At 41.6% G+C, this 25,548-nt stretch overlaps 1 protein-coding gene across 2 annotated transcripts in view; it reads left to right on the top strand.

The window, feature by feature from the left end:
- GLI2 (GLI family zinc finger 2) overlaps positions 1-25,548 on the top strand; it is a 96,067-nt gene that overhangs the window by 37,968 nt on the left and 32,551 nt on the right. The gene's annotated exons all lie outside the window — the stretch shown is intronic.

Raw genomic sequence — 25,548 nt, forward strand, 5'->3', positions numbered from 1 at the left:
GAGGACTGAGAGCAACAATGCTAGGTTGTGTGTGTGAATACTGAATAAATAATCAACTTAGCATTGTTAAAAACCAAGGACTACACTTCTGTCGATATTAGAATTTTCTTTAAGAGATCTTGGAAAACGTTTTGAAAACATGTCTATGAAGGAAGATATGTGTTCCATCTCTTCCAATATCAGGCAGCTACTTGTATAATATCAGTAATATGTGGGCATGGTTGGAAGGTGTAATTGTCCTAATCAAACATCAAGTGCTTTCCATCATCTTGGACTGCAGAGGTAGCAATGTGTGACGAAACGGCACACAGAGTCCCTTTAAATCCGTCCTCTTGCCCATAAACAGCCCAGCATTTATGTCTTTTCCTTTAATATTCCAGTGGAGATAATGACAAAACCTGGACTGTTCTGGACCATAAGGACTGGTTTAGGAACCACTGCTTTAAACCTTTTGTAAATTTCTCCCATTAATGCTATCTTAACTGTATTCAGTCAGCTCTGGGGAGAGGGATATCTGTGATCTGAAAGTCGCAATAACGATGATTCAGATAACGATGTTGGATTGCAGAGTACCCCAATGTTTCTTATATGGGTGCTAGACTCTACGCCAGACAAAACTGTTGTGCATGTTGAGACTGGGTGCAGTTCAGCTCGATTGGACATTATGTAATATCTTTATAGTAATAATGTTATCTGATAATATATAATAATCAATATAGCATCAATAATAAATCGGTTCTACCTTTATCAGTTCTAAAGAGAAGCATTTTTTGTTTGATACAGGAAATATCTCCCTTTATTTTTATTTTTTTTCTCTCCAAAATTCTGTTGGTCTAATAAAAAAGGCATTAAAGGAGTCTGCAATACTGTTACTGGGCTTGTACATCTAAAATCCTATATAAGAAAACTGTGAAGGGTTAATAATCTGCCTACATCATTCAAATCTTGCATCTCATTCATTAGCTATGACCTGAAAACAGCATGGACGTGTCTGGCGGTGCAGCGTTCACAGTGTGGACGTCTGCTTTATTAATGAGCTCGTACGTATGTCTGTGTAGATGATCCCATTCACTCCGTGAAAGATGTTGGGGTAATTCTGCGCCTAGTTTGTCAACGCCTCCTGTATTTGGCAGGTGTCGTCCCGTAAGAGCAGGGTACGGAAAGCATTCCATCTATATTTCATCCCACGTCAAATTACAGGATGCGCTCGGGGAACAGTACAAAAAAATAACAACCCTGTGTTATTTTAATGTCACAGCAACCAAATGGCATAGAATTAACGTTTTAACGTTCTAATCCTGTCTGTGGCTTGGGGATCTCCCAAACTCATGTTTTTTCCAATAGACCTTCTGTCATTTATTGTGAAATGATTCTTTAATCAAACTGGTGCTCTGACTCGGCTATTTTAGCAGCTTGATTTGTTTTTGGAATTTGCTGGTCATTTGTCCACAATTAGCAGTTCAGTGAATTCCCTCTGTGCTGGCCTGCATCCATGCCTTCGGTTTGAAAGGGGGAGCCGGCTGTGTTCGCTAAACCAGTCACTGAGATTCATTATTTTAGTGGAAGGTGGGTGTCTGTAGGTTGTATCGAACCCCAGAGTGTGGTCAGTCCATACCATTCTAGAATAGTAAATACCAACAAACAACGTAGCTCAGAAAATAGTACACACAGAGTCCTATACTACCAACATACAACTGATTGAATGAATATTTAATATTAACATAAATCACCAGCATGTACTTTAGCCTTTTACAAGGAGTATTCAATCATATAAACCATAAAATGAACAAGTTCAGCTGATAAGAAACAAAACAAGGTGTGATTGTGGAGGCCAGCTCGAGTGAGCGCAGTGAGGCGTGGGGGCCAATATACAACATTTAGTGGGGTGCAGACAGATTGGCAGGTGTGTACCACTAACTAGATCACGGGATCAGTTGCGGCCCATAATATGGAGCAGAACCTGGGTAGGAGTCGTGTTTCCCAAGAATCATAGTGGGGGGGGAAAAAAGAGACAAGTGAATTTTAGAAAATATGGGATATATGAGACAGATAATGGGGCACACAGACCTGATGAACGATTTAGAGGCCTGAAATATTTTTGTTAATGTCACAAACATCCAAATATTTTAACTTTTAAAGAGTTAAGTACAGCAGATACCGAGATGGTGGATAGAAGCGTCCTTGTATGTCTTGCAGTTATTGGTTACATGATGTCCAGAAAAACGGAGTCTGATCATTGTAAAGTACTAATAAGAATTTCAAAATGTTATTTAAATATATTGCATTTTCCTCTTTATATCGTTCTACAACTCTGAAAAAACCTACTCTCCACCACTGTGTTATCTGTGAGGGCAAAAAGCCACCACTGGAAGTTAGTTTAACCCTACGAGTAGCAGATGGGAGTCACTGCTATGGGTTAATGCCATATTGCCAGCAGCTGGCCCATCGGGATGGTGGGGGTCACCCCCTAAATAGAACACTGGATAAACAGGGGCGCTTATTGAATCCTCTCTCGGGTGGATGTTTGTCCAGATTACTCATCAGCTTCTTATTAGCTTCTTGTTCCAGGGAAATCCCAGAAGACTTTCCCCAGAGTCAGATTTGGGTAATCGGTGACCCCTGTTAATATGCCAGTAGCCATCTCCATAATGCAGACCATTGTCCTGCACACATTGCACACAGGGCTATAGGGAGACAGATCATTAGGAAGTTAATCATGGCTTCCATTTATTTTTTTGGATACGCTTTTCAAATAATCACAATCTGTTAGAAGAACGTTTTAAAGAAGTCATTAATAGAGTCTACGGGAATGTTTGTAGACAAATCATTTGGAAAGTTTTCTAACAGATCGTGATCATTTAAAAAAATGTTTCCAAGTGAATAAAATCAGGCCGATGTTGGATCCCCATCCCCAGCCTGGACATTTACCATTTCCTTATTGCTAGAAAAGGAAAACTATGCTGCTATATTAGATTGTAAAAGGGCATCTAGGGCTCTGTATGACAGAAACACGCACCAACAAAAAGTACGCACAAACAGCCACTGATTGCATTATTGTGACGTAACCAGGCTGCTTCCTGCGGATGTTCATGTTCCGGATTATTTTAGAATCAGACCAAAGCCTTGCGTTGGTAATTTAATTAAGGAAATACAAGGTGTTCATGATACAAGGTGTTCATGTACTTTGCCTTACAGCAATAATTTACCAAACCATCTGGTCTGATTAATAAAATCCCAGGCCATGGCTGTGGGCACCCTGGTCTGATTAATAAAATGCCATGCCACCACTGCAGGCACCCTGGTCTGATTAATAAAATCCCATGCCCCCGCTGCGGGCATCTTGGTCTGATTAGTAAAATCCCATGCCCCCGCTGCGGGCATCTTGGTCTGATTAGTAAAATCCCATGCCATCACTGCAGGCAGCCTGGTCTGATTAGTAAAATCCTATGCCCCCGCTGCGGGCATTTTGGTCTGATTAGTAAAATCCCATGCCCCCGCTGCGGGCATCTTGGTCTGATTAGTAAAATCCCATGCCATCACTGCAGGCAGCCTGGTCTGATTAGTAAAATCCTATACCCCCGCTGCGGGCATTTTGGTCTGATTAGTAAAACCCCATGCTCCCACTGCGGGCACCCTGGTCTGATTAGTAAAATCCCATGCCCCCGCTGCGGGCATCTTGGTCTGATTAGTAAAATCCCATGCCATCACTGCAGGCAGCCCGGTCTGATTAGTAAAATCCTATGCCCCCGCTGCGGGCATTTTGGTCTGATTAGTAAAACCCCATGCCATCACTGTGGGTACCCTGGTCTGATTAATAAAATCCCATGCCACCGCTGTGGGCACCCTGGCGTGATTAAAAACATCCCGTGCTATCGCTGCAGGCACCCTGATCTGATTAATAAATCCCATGCCATCGCTGTGGGCACCCTGGTCTGATTAATAAAATCCCATGCCATCACTGCGGGCACCCTGGTCTGATTAATAAATCCCATGCCATCACTGCGGGCACCCTGGTCTGATTAATAAAATCCCATGCCACCGCTGTGGGCACCCTGGTCTGATTAATAAAATCCCATGCCACCGCTGTGGGCACCCTGGTGTGATTAAAAACATCCCGTGCCATCGCTGTGGGCACCCTGGTCTGATTAATAAAATCCCATGCCATCACTGCGGGCACCCTGGTCTGATTAATAATCCCATGCCATCACTGCGGGCACCCTGGTCTGATTAATAAAATCCCATGCCACCGCTGTGGGCACCCTGGTCTGATTAATAAAATCCCATGCCATCGCTACGGGCACCCTGGTCTGATTAATAAAATCCCATGCCATCGCTACGGGCACCCTGGTCTGATTAATAAAATCCCATGCCATCGCTACGGGCACCCTGGTCTGATTTAAAAAGTCTGAATTGCAGATATGAGCTCTGACCAGGGAGTGACTTAATTCTGCCATAACTAAGGAGAAGCTGAGCTCATCCAATAAATTGCTGTATAGCGGAGACTTATGTAGAAAACTGGTAACTGAACTACAATAAACTTATTTTCATAATATTTTTATTTGGATTCTTTCAGGGAAAGGATCACACAGTTTGATGTGACGCGTGTTGTAATTTGCACCGTTTGTCTGTGAGCTGCGTATATATGTGCGCAGTTTGAGGCCCGAGCCATGTCTGCGGGGATCCCTGGCAGGGCTGGGGGTGTTTATTCTGAGTGTGTACACTGCAATCATTGTGTGTCTGCGCACATTATTGTCAAGCGGTTTTGCTGTTTGCCTGCCTTTGTTCAAGCCCCCAATTTGCATTCTCTTGATAGATTGCCAGGGTCGGAGGTGCATGACTTGGAAAACACTGAAGTGCAGTCTCCGCAAAGTCTTTAAACGAAGGAAACACTAACAGGCGGGCTGCCCTCACCGAATCTGTGCCACATTCCCTAGCCTGCCCTACATCAATATGACAGTTTGCTTAGAAGCCTAGGACATGCGTTAAAACCTCTTCACAACCCTCTTGTCACTTATATTTACTGAAGAAGGTACTTGGCTTTAACAAGCCTGCGGATGGATCTATCACTCTCTTTCTGTGTGTGTTAAGCCATTAGAAGAAAAACAAGGAAACTAAACATCATTAAAGGGACACTCCAGGCACCAAAACTACAAGAATGAAGGCGATAGATCAGTGTGCTGGGAATCTATTGGAGATTTGCTTTTTAAGACAGAGGTATAATTTTTAAGAAGAAAAAAAATCTGCACAATAGAAAAGTCAGACTTTTCTTTGTTTTGTTTGTTATTTTGTATGTACTGTATGTGGTATGCGACAGACATCTGGGTGATAAAGCTCATATATTTTAGCTTGGGAACGGGCGCTGAGTATTAACCTCAATGGTCACATTGCTTAACATGTCCCTTCCTTTTATGTTCAGGTGCAATCCAAACAGAATTAAATACATCATGGGAACATCAAGGAAACAGAGCACAAATGGAAGATTTATTAAAGGGACACTAGTTACCCAGACCATTTCAGCTCAATGAAGTGGTCTGGGTGCCAGGTCCCCCAGGTTTTAACCCTTCAGATGTAAACATAGCAGTTTGAGAGAAATGCTTTCCTATGGACTGTTTGAATGCGCGCGCGGCTTTTGCCATGCACGCGCATTCCGCTTAACTCGGGAACCAACGTCAGAGTGGGAGGAGAGGTGACCAGCGCAGAGGGAGCCCAGCGCTGGATTAAAGTAAGTAACAGAAGGGGTTTAACCCCTTCAACGCCAAGGGAGGGGGGCCCTGAGGGCGAGGGGGCCTAAGGGTTGTATAGTGTCAGGAAAGCGAGTTTGTTTCCCTGACACTTTAGTGATTCTTTAAGAAAACTGGGTCAATTCTGGGATAAAATGCAAAATAAGGAGCAATCACCTTGGCAGCCAACAGAGCACCAGATTCAGCAATAAGTCTTTGGTGAACTGCTGGGTTTAGTGCTCAGTCTATGGAGAGCTGCAGGGTTCAGTCTATGGAGAGCTGCAGGGCTCAGCGCTCAGTCTATGGAGAGCTGCAGGGTTCATTATTCAGTCTATGGAGAGCTGCAGGGCTCAGTGCTCAGTCTATGGAGAGCTGCAGGGTTCAGAGCTCAGTCTATGGAGAGCTGCAGGGTTCAGTGCTCAGTGTATGGAGAGCTGCAGGGTTCAGTGCTCAGTGTATGGAGAGCTGCAGGGTTCAGTATTCAGTCAATGGAGAGCTGCAGGGTTCAGTGCTCAGTCTATGGAGAGCTGCAGGGTTCAGAGCTCAGTCTATGGAGAGCTGCAGGGTTCAGTATTCAGTCAATGGAGAGCTGCAGGGTTCAGTATTCAGTCAATGGAGAGCTGCAGGGTTCAGTGCTCAGTCTATGGAGAGCTGCAGGGTTCAGAGCTCAGTCTATGGAGAGCTGCAGGGTTCAGTATTCAGTATATGGAGAGCTGCAGGGTTCAGTATTCAGTCGATGGAGAGCTGCAGGGTTCAGTGTTCAGTCTATGGAGAGCTGCAGGGTTCAGTATTCAGTCTATGGAGAGCTGCAGGGTTCAGTGTTCAGTCTATGGAGAGCTGCAGGGTTCAGTATTCAGTATATGGAGATCTGCTGGGTTCAGTATTCAGTCTATGGAGAGCTACAGGGTTCAGTGTTCAGTCTATGGAGAGCTGCTGGGTTCAGTATTCAGTCTATGGAGAGCTGCAGTGTTCATTATTCAGTCTATGGAGAGCTGCAGTGTTCATTATTCAGTCTATGGAGAGCTGCAGGGTTCAGTGTTCAGTCTATGGAGAGCTGCAGGGTTCAGTATTCAGTCTATGAGAGCTGCAGGGTTCAGTATTCAGTCTATGGAGAGCTGCAGGGTTCAGTGTTCAGTCTATGGAGAGCTGCAGGGTTCATTATTCAGTATATGGAGAGCTGCAGGGTTCAGTGCTCAGTGTATGCAGAGCTGCAGGGTTCAGTGCTCAGTGTATGGAGAGCTGCAGGGTTCAGTATTCAGTCAATGGAGAGCTGCAGGGTTCAGTGCTCAGTCTATGGAGAGCTGCAGGGTTCAGAGCTCAGTCTATGGAGAGCTGCAGGGTTCAGTATTCAGTCTATGGAGAGCTGCAGGGTTCAGTGTTCAGTCTATGGAGAGCTGCAGGGTTCAGTATTCAGTCTATGGAGAACTGCAGGGTTCAGTGTTCAGTCTATGGAGAGCTGCAGGGTTCAGTATTCAGTATATGGAGAGCTGCAGGGTTCAGTATTCAGTCTATGGAGAGCTGCAGGGTTCAGTATTCAGTCTATGGAGAGCTGCAGGCTTCAGTGTTCAGTCTATGGAGAGCTGCAGGGTTCAGTATTCAGTCTGTGGATAGCTGCAGGCTTCAGTGTTCAGTCTATGGAGAGCTGCAGGGTTCAGTATTCAGTCTATGGAGAGCTGCAGGGTTCAGTGTTCAGTCTATGGAGAGCTGCAGGGTTCAGTATTCAGTCTGTGGATAGCTGCAGGGTTCAGTATTCAGTCTATGGAGAGCTGCAGGGTTCAGTGCTCAGTCTATGGAGAGTTGCAGGGTTCAGTGCTCAGTCTATGGAGAGCTGCAGGGTTTAGTGCTCAGTCTATGGAGAGCTGCAGGGTTCAGTGCTCAGTGTATGGAGAGCTGCAGGGTTCAGTATTCAGTCTGTGGAGAGCTGCAGGGTTCAGTATTCAGTCTATGGAGAGCTGCAGGGTTCAGTGCTCAGTCTATGGAGAGCTGCAGGGTTTAGTGCTCAGTCTATGGAGAGCTGCAGTTTTCAGGGTTCATTCTATAATAATCTAATGCATGTAATTTGGCAGTTTAAAAAAAATCGTCAAATTCAGCTTGAGTATTTTTTTTAGAAATAATTGATGGCGTATTTCTAGAAAACTGGCGACTTCCTCAGCTTCCCGGCAGTAATAATGGGCAGAATGTAACACTATTGATTTCCAGGTACCCCTTTAACAACCAAATATCTCTGGCTAAAAACGACAGGCAGATTATTCATGTACAAATATTATTTACAAGTGGGAATGAATCTGAGCTGGAGGTTTTATGCGCGCAGCATTGGTTACTACCTGGAATTTGTGGGAATTAGATTTTATTAAGCTGTTGCAGCTTGAAGTCTGGCAAGTCTATAAACTTTCCACAGCTCTGAGATTATTTCACAGTTATCACCGGCTGATATGGCGCCATTTATCATGGCTGCCGATGGCGACTGCTCGTTATATCTGGATAGGAGGAAAAAACATCCCTGGTGCCATTTACTTAAAGGGACACTATTGACATCAGAACAACTATAGCTTATTGCATAATATACAGCTTATTGTATTTGTTCTGGTGAGTATAATTATTCCCTTCAGGCTTTTTGCAGTAAACACTGTATTTTCTGAAAAAAAAGGCAATGCTTACATTACAGCCTACGGATACCTCCATTGGCCACTCCTTAGAAGACTGGTAGAGGTGCTTCTTGGGGCAGTGCTGCACAGTGTGACTGATATTCAGTGTCTCCGCGCTCTGCATGGAGACCCTGAACATTGCTCATTGAGATGCATTAATTCAATGTATCTCTATGAGGAGATGCTGATTGGCCAGGGCTGTGTTTGACTTGTGCTGGCTCTGCCCCTGATCTGCCTCCTTGACAGTCTAAGCCAATCCTATGCTTTCTTATGGGAATTTTGATTAACTTTGATAAACACTTCTGATGATATCAGCCAAGCAGGCAGATCAGGGGTAGAGCCAGCACCAGCAGACTGGAGTAAAGGGTAAAGGTACAGTTCTACTATATTTAGGGGGGCAGTGGGCTAGATGGTGTTTTTAATACTATAGGGCCAGGAATACATGTTTGTCTTCCCGACTCTATGGTGTTCCTTTAAGCTAGGCCAATGGGGATTTGTAAATCTTATGTTCTTTAATGTCAATAATGCATTTAATGCAGAGTCGGTAGTGTGTAAGGGCAATTAGTTCTGTAAATGCGGTGGAAAGTGAAGGAAGCCATGAAAGTCTCGAGTCTCCCCTACGCATTTCAAAGTAAAGGAAGAACACACAGATTAGGCATAGAATAGTGTTTGTGGCACCAATTAACACCCAATTCTGCTGCATGTTTTCTGGCCAGCGTCTCTAAAAATATTCTTTGACGAGGACAGCCAATCTCTTTACAATAATATAGTAGTAATCGGTGAAGCCAGATATTGCCACAGGGAAATAAAGTATTACACATTAAATATAATATGTAAATAACTAAAAGCAGGCTCGTACATGTAGTACTTTACATTATTAAAAGAAGCACTATAACTCGTTTTCCTGGCACTATAGGGTCATTAGGTCCCCACACACCCTCACAGCTCCCCTCCTGCTGCCTTTCTCCAGTGCCGAGCTTCCTCTGTGCTGGGGATCTCTCCTCCCCCTGCCGACGTCAGATCCGAATGCGCATGCACAGCATGTGCTGCGCGCGCATTCAAACATCCCATAGAAAAGCATTACTCAATGCTTTCCTATGGACGTCAGCGTCTTCTCACTGATTTTCACTCGCGAAATCGCGAAAGCATCAGGGAGACAGCCACTAGAGGCTGGATTAACCCTCAGTGTAAACAAAGCAGTTTCTCTATGTTTTCAGCTGCCGGGTTAAAACTAGAGGGACCTGGCACCCAGATCACTTCATTGAGCTGAAGTGGTCTGGGTGCCTATAGTGGTCCTTTAATATTCAAGTGATATTTTTTGATAGGTAAACTGGTTGGTTTCTTACGTTTTTACATTTGCGAATTTTCTTTCCTGCAGAAGCTGTTTAGATTTGGCCCATTGTTTATTTAAAATGCTAAGCGTTGATTTAGAGTATAAAGGCCATGGCTCTTATATGAGTTTTTTACGTCATACATGTTATTTTTCCTGTTATTTATTTTTTCAAAAAGTGACCCCTTATAAAGTTAATGCTTAGGTCAAAAAGGGGGAGTTTTATTGTTTTTCTGAGGGCTTTGTTTACTAAACTGAGCAGGATCGTGAATTTAACGTGAATTTCAAGTTCAAGGCAAAAATAACCCAACTATAAGCATTATCAAAGTCCATTACTTTGAGCATCCCTATGCCTAAATACAAAAATAAAACCCACTGTTTAGTAGCTATACCCCCAATGAAAATATGCATACATTTAATTAAGCATTTCTCATTGGGGCTATATCTAAAAGTAATTTGCAGAAGCTGTAGACTTCTTGTCTGCAGCCTTTGTAAGCGCTCCCCTTCTAACCCCGCCCAGACTTTCTGTGGCTGTCCAATCACAGACTTCCCAATGCAGCTCAATGAGAAGTCTTTGCAAGGCAGGTGCTCTGGGCAGTTGCTGCCTCTTGAGCTAATGAAACCAGGAAGTAACATGACCGGTTGTCTGATTGACAGCCAAGGGAGTGTAGCAAGGTTTATTTATAAAAGTAACAATTTCTATCAAAATCTGCACTTTTTGTAAAAGAGAACACACTCTTCAAACATAAAGCACTTTAACAAGCTATTGCACTTTAGGGTTCTGGAGTGTCCATTTAAATTTTAAATTCACTTTATTTTCCAGTCAGTTCTCACTTTGCTGTGTAACCCTGGGAGTGTTTAAGGCTTTCTTAAGGGAAGATATTTTTGTACTGTTCACAGCTTCTGTCCTACAGAAAACCCCTGTAAGTGCTCTCAAATTGAACCCTAAGAGTCCCCACTAGACCATGCGTACTGAGGCCTTAATTTAATCAGCTTTCAAAATCATCCATCAATACTGTTAGAAAAACGTAGGATTTAAGTACAGTCAAAGTCATCATTAAATTCTATGAGAATGTTTGTAGGTAAATCACTTGGAAAGTTTTTGTAACAGTATTGAATCATTCCGAAAGCATATTAAGTCGAGACCAGTGTTAGAAACGGAACACCGAAGCACTGAGTAAAAATGGGGGCCGGCCTGATTTATAAGGCTTTACTCTTCCTTTTAATTTAGCCTCTTCAGCAAGCTTTGTTGTGATTTTACTTTTCATTCTCAGCCCTGATCTCTATCTGTCCTCCCCTGGGTCAGGCGGATTTAGTCCCAAGACAGGGAAGGAGTATTCAAAAGGGTAAGTGAGCCATGAGAAATCTATTACACATACCCTCCAGGAATGCGAGTTCTCGGCTTTAGTTAACCCCTCGGGCTCCGTAGCTGGAGCCATCAGTTTACAATTATGTCTGTATAATGAGCTCACTTACGGTACTCCTTCTAATCAGCCAAGAGGTAACATGTTACTAGACATTGTCTTTACTGGAAGACATTTATATCGCAGAGAACTTCCTGCTCCTTCTAATCAGCCAAGAGGTAACATGTTACTAGACATTGTCTCTACTCGAAGACATTTATATCGCAGAGAACCTGCTACTCCTTCTAATCAGCCAAGAGGTAACATGTTACTAGACATTGTCTCTACTCGGAGACGTTTATATCGCAGAGAACTTCCTGCTCCTTCTAATCAGCCAAGAGGTAACCTGTTACTAGACATTGTCTCTACTCGGAGACATTTATATCGCAGAGAACTTGCTACTCCTTCTAATCAGCCAAGAGGTAACATGTTACTAGACATTGTCTCTACTCTGAGACATTTATATCGCAGAGAACTTGCTACTCCTTCTAATCAGCCAAGAGGTAACCTGTTACTAGACATTGTCTCTACTCGGAGACATTTATATCGCAGAGAACTTGCTGTACAATATGAGTCTATTGAATATAGTTTTGTTCCGTGGGTTTGTAGCATTGCAGACTGTCCCAGCTGTATATATGTTATAATTTCACGCTGGGCAGCTCGGTGGAATATTATTATTTAGTTAATGGCGGTTTTGTAAAAAGATAAGAAGATAAAGGTATTATAAAATGTTTGATATGTCAGTATTGGATAGACCCCAATTAGAGAAATCTCTACGTATAATCTGTGTTCACGTGTGATAAAATATTACAAAATGTGTAAATCATTGTATACCTTCTGGCTATTCACTGATTGAGAAATCATGAATGTCAGGTGTAGCTTAACTCAATGGAAGTAAATACTAAGAAAAATAAAACGAGCTTTGCTAATGTTGGGTGTTTATGTTAGTGAGTGTCTAATGCACACAAAAAATGCCCATATATTGTGCCGAGTGTTGATTGTATCTTATCTTGGTATCTAGAGCGACAGGCGAAGGTTTAGGGATCATGAGGCCGGGCCAATTAATAAATCCCCTGCTGGGCTATTAAATAAAGGCCTGGCGGGAGTATTGTACCAGGCAGAGACGTCTTACAAGCCAGCTGTTTAGAAAGCTGGACAGTTTAGAAAGAAGCTGAGATTTTAGTATTCTACCCAAGTAGGCTGTGTGTGCATTTAGGGACCGCTGGACAAAAACTGGGTACGCCAGAAGGGCAGCAGGATACAGGCAGAATCCCACTCTTTAAACTAGCGGGAAAGAGAGCCAAGGGGACTCACAGACTAAACCGTCCCAGCTAGCCGTCTGCGACAAGATATCCCTGAAATCATTAAATATGACAAGCAGAAAACAGTCCTGCGTATAATTTCCAGCACAATGCAAGAGTCGTATTATACATAGTATTCCATTTAATAATAGTAAACCTTGATTTGTGATGGCTGTATCGCCAACAATGGCGCCAATTTAGGCTCTGCTGTGTAAACTATACATAATATGGAGGTTTATGGTTTGCTCCATGTTGGCGGCCCTGTCCTACTCACTGGTTAGTAAATGAGCCCCGTAATGATCTGTGCCCTTGCGTTCAGAAACTGGAGCTCAGTGCACGTTTTGAGGTTTAACAGATCTCTAATAAAAGGCCTCTATTTTTTAGCAAATAAGATCTCTCTGTGATGGTGTGAGCCGTTACCCTCTGGACAGTTTCACCAAGCACTCAGCTATGTGAGCTCTGAGTGTTTGATTAATAAAACCTTCTGTTAAACTTGGGGAATCTTGACTCAGACGAGCACTGGAACTGCTCAGCGAGAAAAATGTCTAAATAATGGCGTAGTTTCTAATGAGCCCCTCGTTGCTTTTAGAAACGCTGATGTCTGAGTGGTTTCCTTCTTAAAAATACCTTTTTTTCTGTCCAACCACAATTAAAAATCACACATGTATCAAAAATGTCTCCAGTTGTTACTTAAAGTATCTTATTTTTTTGTGTTTTACAGTAATATCACGCAAGAACTTCTCCCCCGTACAGCTTTGCTGTTATGTCCAGCTCCCCCACTTTTATTTTGACCCATGGAGGACGTTTCCCTCTAAATGTTAGTGCATTGGGATCTCCGGGTCCTTTCTACCATTAACATTTATCTACACTTTCTGAGCTGCAGCTATTCTGCACAGTCATTCCACGAACCCCATGACAGATAAGCCCATATTCCATATGAATCAATATGTAACCTCCTACAGACCGAATACTGAGAAATGATATCAAATCCAAGGCGCTCTCCTAGGTCCAGATCTCAGTAAAACATTTTTTTTATCAGACATTTGATATAGACACGCTGTGAGTTTTGGATTAGGATTAGGAGGAGTACAAGACGGGTGACCATATTCTGTGTATACAGTGGCCTATTTCTCCACAATGAGGGCATTTGTGTTGATTCTATTGATCGCTAACATCGCGTGTATCACTTGGCTTTGTGTAGGGCTGACTTTATGTCCCTTGTTTGGTACGTGCAATCCTATAAAGCTACTCATCGTGTTTTAACTCTGTCAGTCTTACTTTACTGTGCAGCAAAGCAGAGCTTATTATTGGAAGTCCAATGTGACTTGGGCTCTACACATTGGACTTTATTCTTTTTTCTTTTTAGAAGTCAAAGCAGCCAGTATTTTTCCAAGAGGTGTGTAAATGTGTAAGACCTTGCCGTGTAGGAAAAAAAAACTTCATATGAAAACAAATTCTCTTTGGATTTTTTTCTGTAAAGCAGCGTTTTCTCCCATGAACCCCTATTCCTGCATTAAATCTTGCTTTTTTGTTTTTTATTTTCCTTTATATTTAAAGCACTTTGCTGTTAGCCTTCATTTAAGGGCTTCTCTCCCTGTACGTCAAACTTGTCTTGTTGCAACTACTTGTTTGCTAGTTTTACCTATTGTACACATTAGCTCTTAGTTGAACTACTTTGTTAGTGGGTGGGTGGGGGGCACACTTGCAGAGTAGCTCAGCTTCGTTTTTATGAAAATCTGCAATCATACTTCTGGCCATATTTATCCTCTCTTAATCCCATATTTTTTTTGGATTAGGGGGGGGGGGGGGGGAGGAGGGGGAGTATTTCTGTCTGTTAGTTGCCTTCCTTTTTATTTATTTATTTGGAGACAGCAGCCTCTACATCCCAGAAGCAGGCTGGATGCCATGATGTGGAAGCTCGAGAAACTGCCACAGACATGAGCCTGAATGAACAGTAAAGCTGGGGGTGTCTGGTGCCCCATTACAGAGCGCTGCAGGGGGCCTAGAGCCTTGGAAAAGTCTGAACTGCATTTGGCTTCAGTTTCCGTTAAAATTAAAGCCAAATGTGTTACTGACTAAGTTACCCTGGTTGTTAAATTGTTTTTCTTTTCCCCACGCCGCAAGAAATAATTAAATAGCCTGACAAGAGCAGAGAGGAGCTGGAATGCTCTGTGACATTAATTGCCGAGGGCCGACGCGGCCGCCCCCAGACCGCTCTGCTATTAATTCCACCTGGAGATCGCCAAGTGGAACTTATTGTGAGGTTTTCCTAACCCGCCTGGTACACATTGTATGTTAATCTTTCCTCACTACTAGCAGACACGCCACCCAGCGCTGAAAGGGTTAAATGGACTCTGTGATTACAGAACATAGGGTTTGACCAATATTACACAAACTGTAGGGCGTTTTAGAAAGCAATGTATTTATTTTGTTTATATAATGCATTTCTGTTTGTTTGGGGCATAATTCATCAGTCTCATTTTTTTTGGACCATCATTTATATAGAATTTCATGTTTCTATTAGCTTTCTATTCATTACAACAAAGCTACAAGATCTAGGGATCAACCGATACCATCTTTCAATTGTCAATACCAATTATCAGTCGTACCGATATTCTGTACATTTAAAGTTTTATAAAAGTAACACAATTTCTACACAAATCTGGCATTAACTGAACATAACAGCAATCACACCTCCATCACTCTCAGGAAGCCAGTGCTGTTAGTGATAGGAGTATGACTGCTGTCAGATTACTTACCAAGTATTATTTCTCCCACACATCTCTATATTGGTTTTAATGGCCAGTTAATTAGGACACACAATAAAGGTTTCTTAGCTTAAATAATAATGAACCATACACTACTCATGGCAAAACAGAAAATCATGAGTTGTACACAGGGTCTGCTCTGTGTAGGCACTCAGCGGCAACAAACTGACAGTCACTCGTGTAGCTGTAAGTCAAAGTGTAAAGAACATTGACACTGGTTGTAGCTCTGACTGATATCAGAAACAGTTCATTTTACAGTCTCACCTTCTGTGTCTAGTCATGTTCCTCGCGTTCCGCAGCTCACAGCAGGGAGGGGTGACGTTAGGTCACGTGGCGCCTCACTGGCGGCTGGACGAGGAAGATGGTGTGCTGTGAAGGTAAGTAGCAAGTATCTCAATGTATCCTTCCTGGTAAAATATTTTATAAATAAATAAAAATACTGCGTGTTTATTATCGGCAATATCAGTAACATTTTAAACCGATTCCGAACGATAATCGGTCGATCCCTAGTTGTTACACATATAATAGACACAGTATAATTATAGATACATCGTTACACATATAATAGACATATACAGTACAGTTATAGATACATCGTTACACATATAATAGACACATACAGTATATAGATACATTGGTACACATATAATAGACACATACAGTATATAGATACATTGTTACACATATAATAGACACATACAGTACAGTTATAGATACATCGTTACACATATAATAGACACATACAGCGCAGTTATAGATACATTGTTACACATATAATAGACACATACAGTACAGTTATAGATACATCGTTACACATATAATAGATACATACAGTACAGTTATAGATACATTGTTACACATATAAGACACATACAGTACAGTTATAGATACATTGTTATACATATAATAGACACATACAGTATATAGATACATCGTTACACATATAATAGACACATACAGCACAGTTATAGATACATCGTTACACATATAATAGATACATACAGTATATAGATACATTGTTACACATATAATAGACACATACAGTATATAGATACATTGTTACACATATAATAGACACATACAGTACAGTTATAGATACATCGTTACTCATATAATAGACACATACAGTTATAGATACATTGTTACACATATAATAGACCCATACAGTTATAGATACATTGTTACACATATAATAGACACAGCACAGTTATAGATACATCGTTACACATATAATAGATACATACAGTACAGCTATAGATACATTGTTACACATATAGTAGACACATACAGTACAGTTATAGATACAGTGTTACACATATATTAGACACGTACAGTTATAGATACATTGTTACACATATAATAGACACAGCACAGTTATAGATACATTGTTACACATATAATAGATACATACAGTATATAGATACATTGTTACACATATAATAGACACATACAGTATATAGATACATTGTTACACATATAATAGACACATACAGTACAGTTATAGATACATCGTTACACATAATACACATACAGTACAGTTATAGATACATCGTTACACATATAATAGACACATACAGTTATAGATACATTGTTACACATATAATAGACACATACAGTTATAGATACATTGTTACACATATAATAGACACAGCACAGTTATAGATACATCGTTACACGTATAATAGATACATACAGTACAGCTATAGATACATTGTTACACATATAGTAGACACATACAGTACAGTTATAGATACAGTGTTACACATATATTAGACACATACAGTACAGCTATAGATACATTGTTACACATATAGTAGACACATACAGTACCGTTATTGATACATTGTTACACATATAATAGACACATACAGTATATAGATACATTGTTACACATATAATAGACACATACAGTACAGTTATAGATACAGTGTTACACATATAATAGACACATACAGTACAGTTATAGATACATTGTTACACATATAATAGACACAGTTATAGATACATTGTTACACATATAATAGACACATACAGCACAGTTATAGATACATTGTTACACATATAATAGACACATACAGTGCAGTTATAGATACAGTGTTACACATATAATAGACACAGTACAGTTATAGATACAGTGTTACACATATAATAGACACATACAGTATAGTTATAGATACATTGTTACACATATAATAGACACATACAGTATATAGATACATTGTTACACATATAATAGACACATACAGTACAGTTATAGATACATTGTTACACATATAATAGACACATACAGTATATAGATACATTGTTACGCATATAATAAACACATACAGTACAGTTATAGATACATTGTTACACATATAATAGACACATACAGTACAGTTATAGATACAGTGTTACACATATAATAGACACATACAGTACAGTTATAGATACATTGTTACACATATAATAGACACATACAGTTATAGATACATTGTTACACATATAATAGACACATACAGCACAGTTATAGATACATTGTTACACATATAATAGACACATACAGTGCAGTTATAGATACAGTGTTACACAAATAATAGACACATACAGTACAGTTATAGATACAGTGTTACACATATAATAGACACATACAGTACAGTTATAGATACATTGTTACACATATAATAGACACATACAGTATAGTTATAGATACATTGTTACACATATAATAGACACATACAGTATATAGATACATTGTTACACATATAATAGACACATACAGTACAGTTATAGATACATTGTTACACATATAATAGACACATACAGTTATAGATACATCGTTACACATATAACAGACACATACAGTTATAGATACATTGTTACACATATAATAGACACGTACAGTTATAGATACATTGTTACACATATAATAGACACATACAGTACAGTTATAGATACAGTGTTACACATATAATAGACACATACAGTACAGTTATAGATACAGTGTTACACATATAATAGACACATACAGTACAGTTATAGATACATTGTTACACATATAATAGACACATACAGTTATAGATACATTGTTACACATATAATAGACACATACAGCACAGTTATAGATACATTGTTACACATATAATAGACACATACAGTTATAGATACATTGTTACACATATAATAGACACATACAGCACAGTTATAGATACATTGTTACACATATAATAGACACATACAGTGCAGTTATAGATACAGTGTTACACATATAATAGACACATACAGTACAGTTATAAATACAGTGTTACACATATAATAGACACATACAGTACAGTTATAGATACAGTGTTACACATATAATAGACACATACAGTACAGTTATAGATACATTGTTACACATATAATAGACACATACAGTTATAGATACACTGTTACACATATAATAGACACATACAGTTATAGATACATTGTTACACATATAATAGACACATACAGCACAGTTATAGATACATTGTTACACATATAATAGACACATACAGTTATAAATACAGTGTTACACATATAATAGACACATACAGTACAGTTATAGATACAGTGTTACAGATATAATAGACACATACAGTTATAGATACATTGTTATACATATAATAGACGCATACAGTACAGTTATAGATACATTGTTACACATATAATAGACACATACAGTACATAGCCGTACATACCGTAAATAATAAATGTGTTTAGAAATCAGTCTATAAATAAGATACATTGTTATTCTAAATGACAATTTAGTTGGAGAATGTGTTATTAGTAAGCAGGTACAGCTCCACCCCTGGCCATACCCCAGTCACACCCTCAAAATGAAAGTGTCCCCCTTTCTCTATTTGAAATGTTGGGGGGTATGCACAAAATGAGGTTATTTCTCTAAACAACAAAAAGAAAGTGCACTGAGAAAGAATGGCAATGTGTAAAGGCTAAAGGAGAACTTTGTGGCCTATATCTTACAGCTGGCTTTTCATTTCACTACTGCTGATTGTTTAGTGAATAATGCTCTGCCATTCTCCCATTCCCGGAGTGTCGCCCCCTGCAGGCAGGCCGTTAGAAGGAGAGGATTTTAGAACATGATTTGTCTGTGCCTGCAGAAATCAAACTAATTTCGGCATTGTCCCATTTCCACGTGCGGAGGGGTGAGTTCTCATCACAGGTGCACAAACCCAGCCAGCGCTGACCCAATTAACTGTGAAATATAGCCGCCTCACTTAAAGCTGGCACTTGGATGGCCCTGTTTATTTGGGAGCTCTCAGAATATGTTCTATTCCTATTCTGTCTTCAGCATTGTTAGGGTTAAATCTCCTACATTCCTACAAAAGCAAACACAACTTATCCGTCCCTTTCCACTCAAGTGGTTGTAAGAAAAAGCTTCCCTAATAAACAAAGCTGGGGTTTCTTCCTAAATTCTTTTGTTCCTCTCCCTTAGCTCTCTGAAGGGTGATGATGGGTCCAGCGAGGCAGAGGTTAAACACTGCAGCACGAAGATCAGAACTAATACTGGACCCGTGTTCTGCCCATTACCAATAATACTCTGGCAGTGCAGAGGTTAACTATTTCTTTGGGGCAGGCATCGATCCCACTGTTATTGGAGTGATGGGATTAATAGTGTCTTGGCACTGTTATAACGTGCTATAATGACAGAGAATTGTTAGTGAAAACATTTTGGATCCAGTCGATTATGCCAGCAGGATTTCATTATAGATCAGTTGTGTGGCAGTGCAGGGGTTAATTAGAGCATGCAGGGATTGTATCTGTCATTTAGGAGGCGCAGAACTTAATTGGTGTGTGAGGGCAATGTTTGCTATGGCAATGCACACATTTACACTTGGATATGTTAATCTGGCAGTGTTGGGGTTATTTATTTCAAAAGACTGGTGTCCGCTATTCTGCATGGGGTTAGTGAATGTGGCAGTGAAGGAGTTAATCAATGCAAAGAGTTTGGTTCTGTTATTCTGGTAAAGCAGGGGTTAAGTAGTAAGTGATATGTGGGTCTGTTATTATGGCAGTTGAGGGGTTAATTAGTACTGGATACCAGGCTAGTATTGTGTTTATTTAGTACCAAATACTCAGGCCTATTATTTTGGCAATGCAGGGGTTATTGAGTACTAGTTACCTGGTTGTGGCATTAATGCAGGCAGCTATGGTCTGTTCTGGTAGCGCAGGGGTTATTTAGTGCAGGAATTCTGGTCTGTTATGCTAGGAACATAGGCTAATTCATGTAGGTTAATTGTATCCCTCATTTTGACAGCAAAAGGGTTAATTAGTCCACTTTACTTTGGTTTCCTATACTGCCAGTCGAAAGATTATGAAGTACCAGGTACTTTGCTCTGTTTATCAGGCAGTGCAGAGGTTAAGTAATGCATGTTAGTCTTTTACTCTAGCAATGCAGGGGTTGTTTAGTGCAAATATTCAGTTCTGTTCTGGCAGTGCAGGGGTTAATCAGTGCAGGGCTCTCAGCTATGTCCTTCTGGCAGTGCAGGAGTTAATCAGTGCAGGGCTCTCAGCTCTGTCTTTCTGGCAGTGCAGGGGTTAATCAGTGCAGGGCTCTCAGCTATGTCCTTCTGGCAGTGCAGGGGTTAATGAGTGCAGGTCTCTCGGCTCTGTCTTTCTGGCAGCGCAGGGGTTAATCAGTGCAGGTCTCTCAGCTCTGTTTCTGGCAGTGCAGGGGTTAATCAGTGCAGGGCTCTCAGCTCTGTCTTTCTGGCAGTGCAGGGGTTAATCAGTGCAGGTCTCTCGGCTCTGTCTTTCTGGCAGCGCAGGGGTTAATCAGTGCAGGTCTCTCAGCTCTGTTTCTGGCAGTGCATGGGGTTACTCAGTGCAGGGCTCTCAGCTCTGTCTTTCTGGCAGTGCAGGGGTTAATCAGTGCAGGGCTCTCGGCTCTGTCTTTCTGGCAGCGCAGGGGTTAATCAGTGCAGGGCTCTCGGCTCTGTCTTTCTTGCAGCGCAGGGGTTAATCAGTGCAGGTCTCTCGGCTCTGTCTTTCTGGCAGCGCAGGGGTTAGTCAGTGCAGGTCTCTCGGCTCTGTCTTTCTGGCAGTGCAGGGGTTAATGAGTGCAGGGCTCTCAGCTCCGTCTTTCTGGCAGTGCAGGGGTTAATCAGTGCAGGTCTCTCGGCTCTGTCTTTCTGGCAGTGCAGGAGTTAATCAGTGCAGGGCTCTCAGCTCTGTCTTTCTGGCAGTGCAGGAGTTAATCAGTGCAGGGCTCTCAGCTCTGTTTCTGGCAGTGCAGGGGTTAATCAGTGCAGGTCTCAGCTCTGTTTCTGGCAGTGCAGGGGTTAATCAGTGCAGGGCTCTCAGCTCTGTCTTTCTGGCAGTGCAGGAGTTAATCAGTGCAGGGCTCTCAGCTCTGTTTCTGGCAGTGCAGGGGTTAATCAGTGCAGGTCTCAGCTCTGTTTCTGGCAGTGCAGGGGTTAATCAGTGCAGGGCTCTCAGCTCTGTTTCTGGCAGTGCAGGGGTTAATCAGTGCAGGTCTCTCGGCTCTGTCTTTCTGGCAGTGCAGGGGTTAATGAGTGCAGGGCTCTCAGCTCTGTCTTTCTGGCAGTGCAGGGGTTAATCAGTGCAGGTCTCTCGGCTCTGTCTTTCTGGCAGTGCAGGAGTTAATCAGTGCAGGTCTCTCGGCTCTGTCTTTCTGGCAGTGCAGGAGTTAATCAGTGCAGGGCTCTCAGCTCTGTTTCTGGCAGTGCAGGGGTTAATCAGTGCAGGTCTCAGCTCTGTTTCTGGCAGTGCAGGGGTTAATCAGTGCAGGGCTCTCAGCTCTGTTTCTGGCAGTGCAGGGGTTAATCAGTGCAGGTCTCTCGGCTCTGTCTTTCTGGCAGCGCAGGGGTTAATCAGTGCAGGTCTCTCGGCTCTGTCTTTCTGGCAGCGCAGGGGTTAATCAGTGCAGGTCTCTCGGCTCTGTCTTTCTGGCAGTGCAGGGCTTAATCAGTGCAGGTCTCTCGGCTCTGTCTTTCTGGCAATGCAGGGCTTAATCAGTGCAGGTCTCTCGGCTCTGTCTTTCTGGCAGTGCAGGAGTTAATCAGTGCAGGGCTCTCAGCTCTGTCTTTCTGGCAGTGCAGGGGTTAATCAGTGCAGGTCTCTCGGCTCTGTCTTTCTGGCAGTGCAGGGGTTAATCAGTGCAGGTCTCTCAGCTCTGTCTTTCTGGCAGTGCAGGGGTTAATCAGTGCAGGTCTCTCGGCTCTGTCTTTCTGGCAGTGCTGGGGTTAATGAGTGCGTAGGACTTGGATGGGTTCTGTTATTAGGACCCCAGCCAGCGTCTCCAGCAGGAATTTCCTGCCTGATTCTAATTTCCTCTCACTTGTGTTTTTTTCTTGCGCTTTTAAATTGAAACAGAAAATCTTTTTTTAATTCCAGGCCCCTGGGTCAGCTCTCAGGAATAGTATTAGTATTTATTCCTCTGTGCTTCCTGTGCAGGGAAAGTCAGCAACTTTCACTGATAGCTGCTCCAGGCCTCCTGCCTACAAAGGGTTAAGCAGACATGTTTGCCGCAGTACAGTAAGCAATTTGCTGGATTTTTATCTATTTATTTCTTTAGAGATTTCTGCTAAATATTCTGTAACCCCGTGTGTTGATTTTTATTGACACACTCTAGAACTGAGTGCTGTATGGCTGAGCATTTATATGGAGCGTATTAAATAAATTGGGAAATGTGCAGAATACACTAAATAATTGCACCTTTTTCACTGAATTAGCCAAACTGGAGAAATTGTAGAGTTTGGAGAATGTGTGCAATGTATTTTCAGTTTGTATTACAGTTCTCAATTTTAGACCAATATACTGCTTTGAATGCACTTTAGTGACTATCCCCTTTGAGTGAATAAACCATGTCTGGGTGCATTTTAATTATGGTGAGTGCATACTCTGGTTGTACACATTGCATTCTGCCAATCTAAATATAAGTTATAGTGAGTGTGTGCAGTGGCAAGTGCGTCCTTTTAAACCTTCCAGATTTACCCTCGTAGGATTCAAGACCCTCGGTGGCGGAGCTATGTGTGTATTAGTACTGCACTAACTGCAATGGCTCACTATTGCACTCACAGCTGGCTAAATTGATTTTAGGTTCAGTATCATTTTTTTGGGGCTAATCTCAAGGTAATTTTTCATCATGTCTCCCAGACATACCACCTTTGTGGAGGGGGCACTATTGATTGACTTTCCCATTAGGCCCACACGGTGTTGAAAGCCATGCTAAGGTCTCTAGCCAGTTGGGCACATTTTGTCCCAGTTCTATAATATAACCAAAGTGATCACATGTTAGGGCATCTTTGGCCAATCTCATATTTAGTGAATAAGCCCCTCTGCGATAAGCCCACTCTTGGATTGCACAGATGAGATTTGGCATTTGCGGTGACGTTATTGTATCTGAATTTCTGTTCTCTTGGCCAGCACTGACCATTAGGTCCAGCTGGTTCCCTCTGCTGTGCGCCCTATCCTGGCACCAGTTACACAGCTGGCAGTAGACCCTTGGTTCTCTTTCTCAGTGCCATCGTCAGTACGGGAAGAATGTGAGACAGGTGGTGAAATGAGATTGTAGCCAACCGTTAAATCCTTGTATTGTTCTCCGCTGCTCACACTGTGAGCGGGGAATGTTTGGGAATCCGATATACTGCCCACACAATCCCTGTAACCCTTTCACTGCCGCACATTCTAATTAATTAGCGAGTTAGTGGGTCTCGTTCAGAGAAAGCCAAGTGCCAGGAGGGCGTTATAACAAAGCACATGTTTGGACAGTATGTTATATGGAGGAGCCATTCAGGGAGCGGGTACGAATACAGGTGGAGATTTAGGATCTGTCTGGTCTTGTGTCAAGAGAATTTCGTGTATTATTTTGGGAGAAATAAGTACTTTAAAACCGTGCACCACACGTAATCAGACAGGGGTTAAATGAGGGCACGTTAATTGAGGCCTAAATGACACAGACTGGCAAAGGATCATGGGAAATAGAATTACAAAAAGTTAGGAAATTCTCTCTGAGTCTCCAGATTTCTCTTCATGCTGAGTAACAGAAAGTCCTGCCGGCACTGTTTGGGTTTGGATCCTGAATTGACATTTTAGATGCTGGATCTTACATTACAGCGACAGATCCCCAGCTCTTATACACATCCAGCGGCGTTTAGGCTGGCAAAGCATCATGGGAAAAGGCTGTTAGCCACCCCTGCATTAGAATGGTTATCACTCTATTAGCTTGTATTTTATGTTTGCTAAATATTACATGTCCGGGTGATTCCATAATGTGCGAATTTTTAGAAATTCCAAGTGAATTTTGCCATTTTACTGCGTGGCAGTAAAGTTGCGTCCCTACCTCCTCCATGCACATTGCATTAAAGACTTGCATTATGTGAGCCCGAGGGAAGCAATGGGCAAGCAAGCATTGTGGGAAAGTTAGTGTCGACATGCGTAGTGGAGCGTGCCTTAAGCCCTGCCAATTTTGTTAACTATAGTAACATATACAAGGAAAAGTAGTCCATACCTTTCCTTACGTATTTTAAGAAAAATAAAACAGAAAAGAAGAAAGAGCTGAGATACATTAAGACAAGAAATATTGATTGAGGAAAGTCTTGTGTAATCCTGAACTGGCTGTGATTGGCTGAGAGTGCTATTATGAATACGTATGGCTGGAGTATGGTGTGTGATCTCTGCCTAAAGCCATAACTCCAGTAGGCCAGGGACCCTCATTAAGTATGGCAGACTCTGGGTCGTGCGACACACTGGATGGCACACTGGTTGTATTTTTCCCCGGTTGTCTCTCAAATACCTTCAGTCGGTGAGGCACGTCCTCTGATAGCGAGATTCCTGGCATGGGATCTTTACTGCTCCACGTACCGTTTCTAACGAAGAATCTGCCTGTTTATTTACATCCCCTTCGCGTGCAACAAAGCCATACTTCACACAACATGTGGCCAACAAAGATCTGTGCCCCTCCGTCTCAGTTAAAGGACCGCTCCATGTTTTATTTATTCAATGTGGCGTAAGCATGAAGTACCGCAGGGTTAATGCATTTACTGTGAATTAAACATTTTTAAAAACTTAGAATAAATATTTAGGATTGGACATGTTATTGATCTGACAGAAAGATATTCAGTATTGGTAACACACTAAAATGGTTTGTGGTACTAAAAGAGACACGACAGTATAGAACACACTTGGATATTTGCGGAACCATATATTTTTAAAAGAAAATATAAAATATACCCGGAACATTTGTATTGATAGTTTCAGGAAATGTTTCAGAGAAACAATTACTTTTCAACAGTTCTATAGAGTTAGAATTGTTTTCTTAATTTTATTTGTTCTATATAACTCTATGTTATACTGCCTTGGTTCTATAAATCTCTATATTGTAGCACCGTGGTTATAT

This window comes from Pelobates fuscus, chromosome 8 (genome assembly GCF_036172605.1).
Source record: "Pelobates fuscus isolate aPelFus1 chromosome 8, aPelFus1.pri, whole genome shotgun sequence".
Classification (NCBI taxonomy): Eukaryota; Metazoa; Chordata; class Amphibia; order Anura; family Pelobatidae; genus Pelobates; species Pelobates fuscus.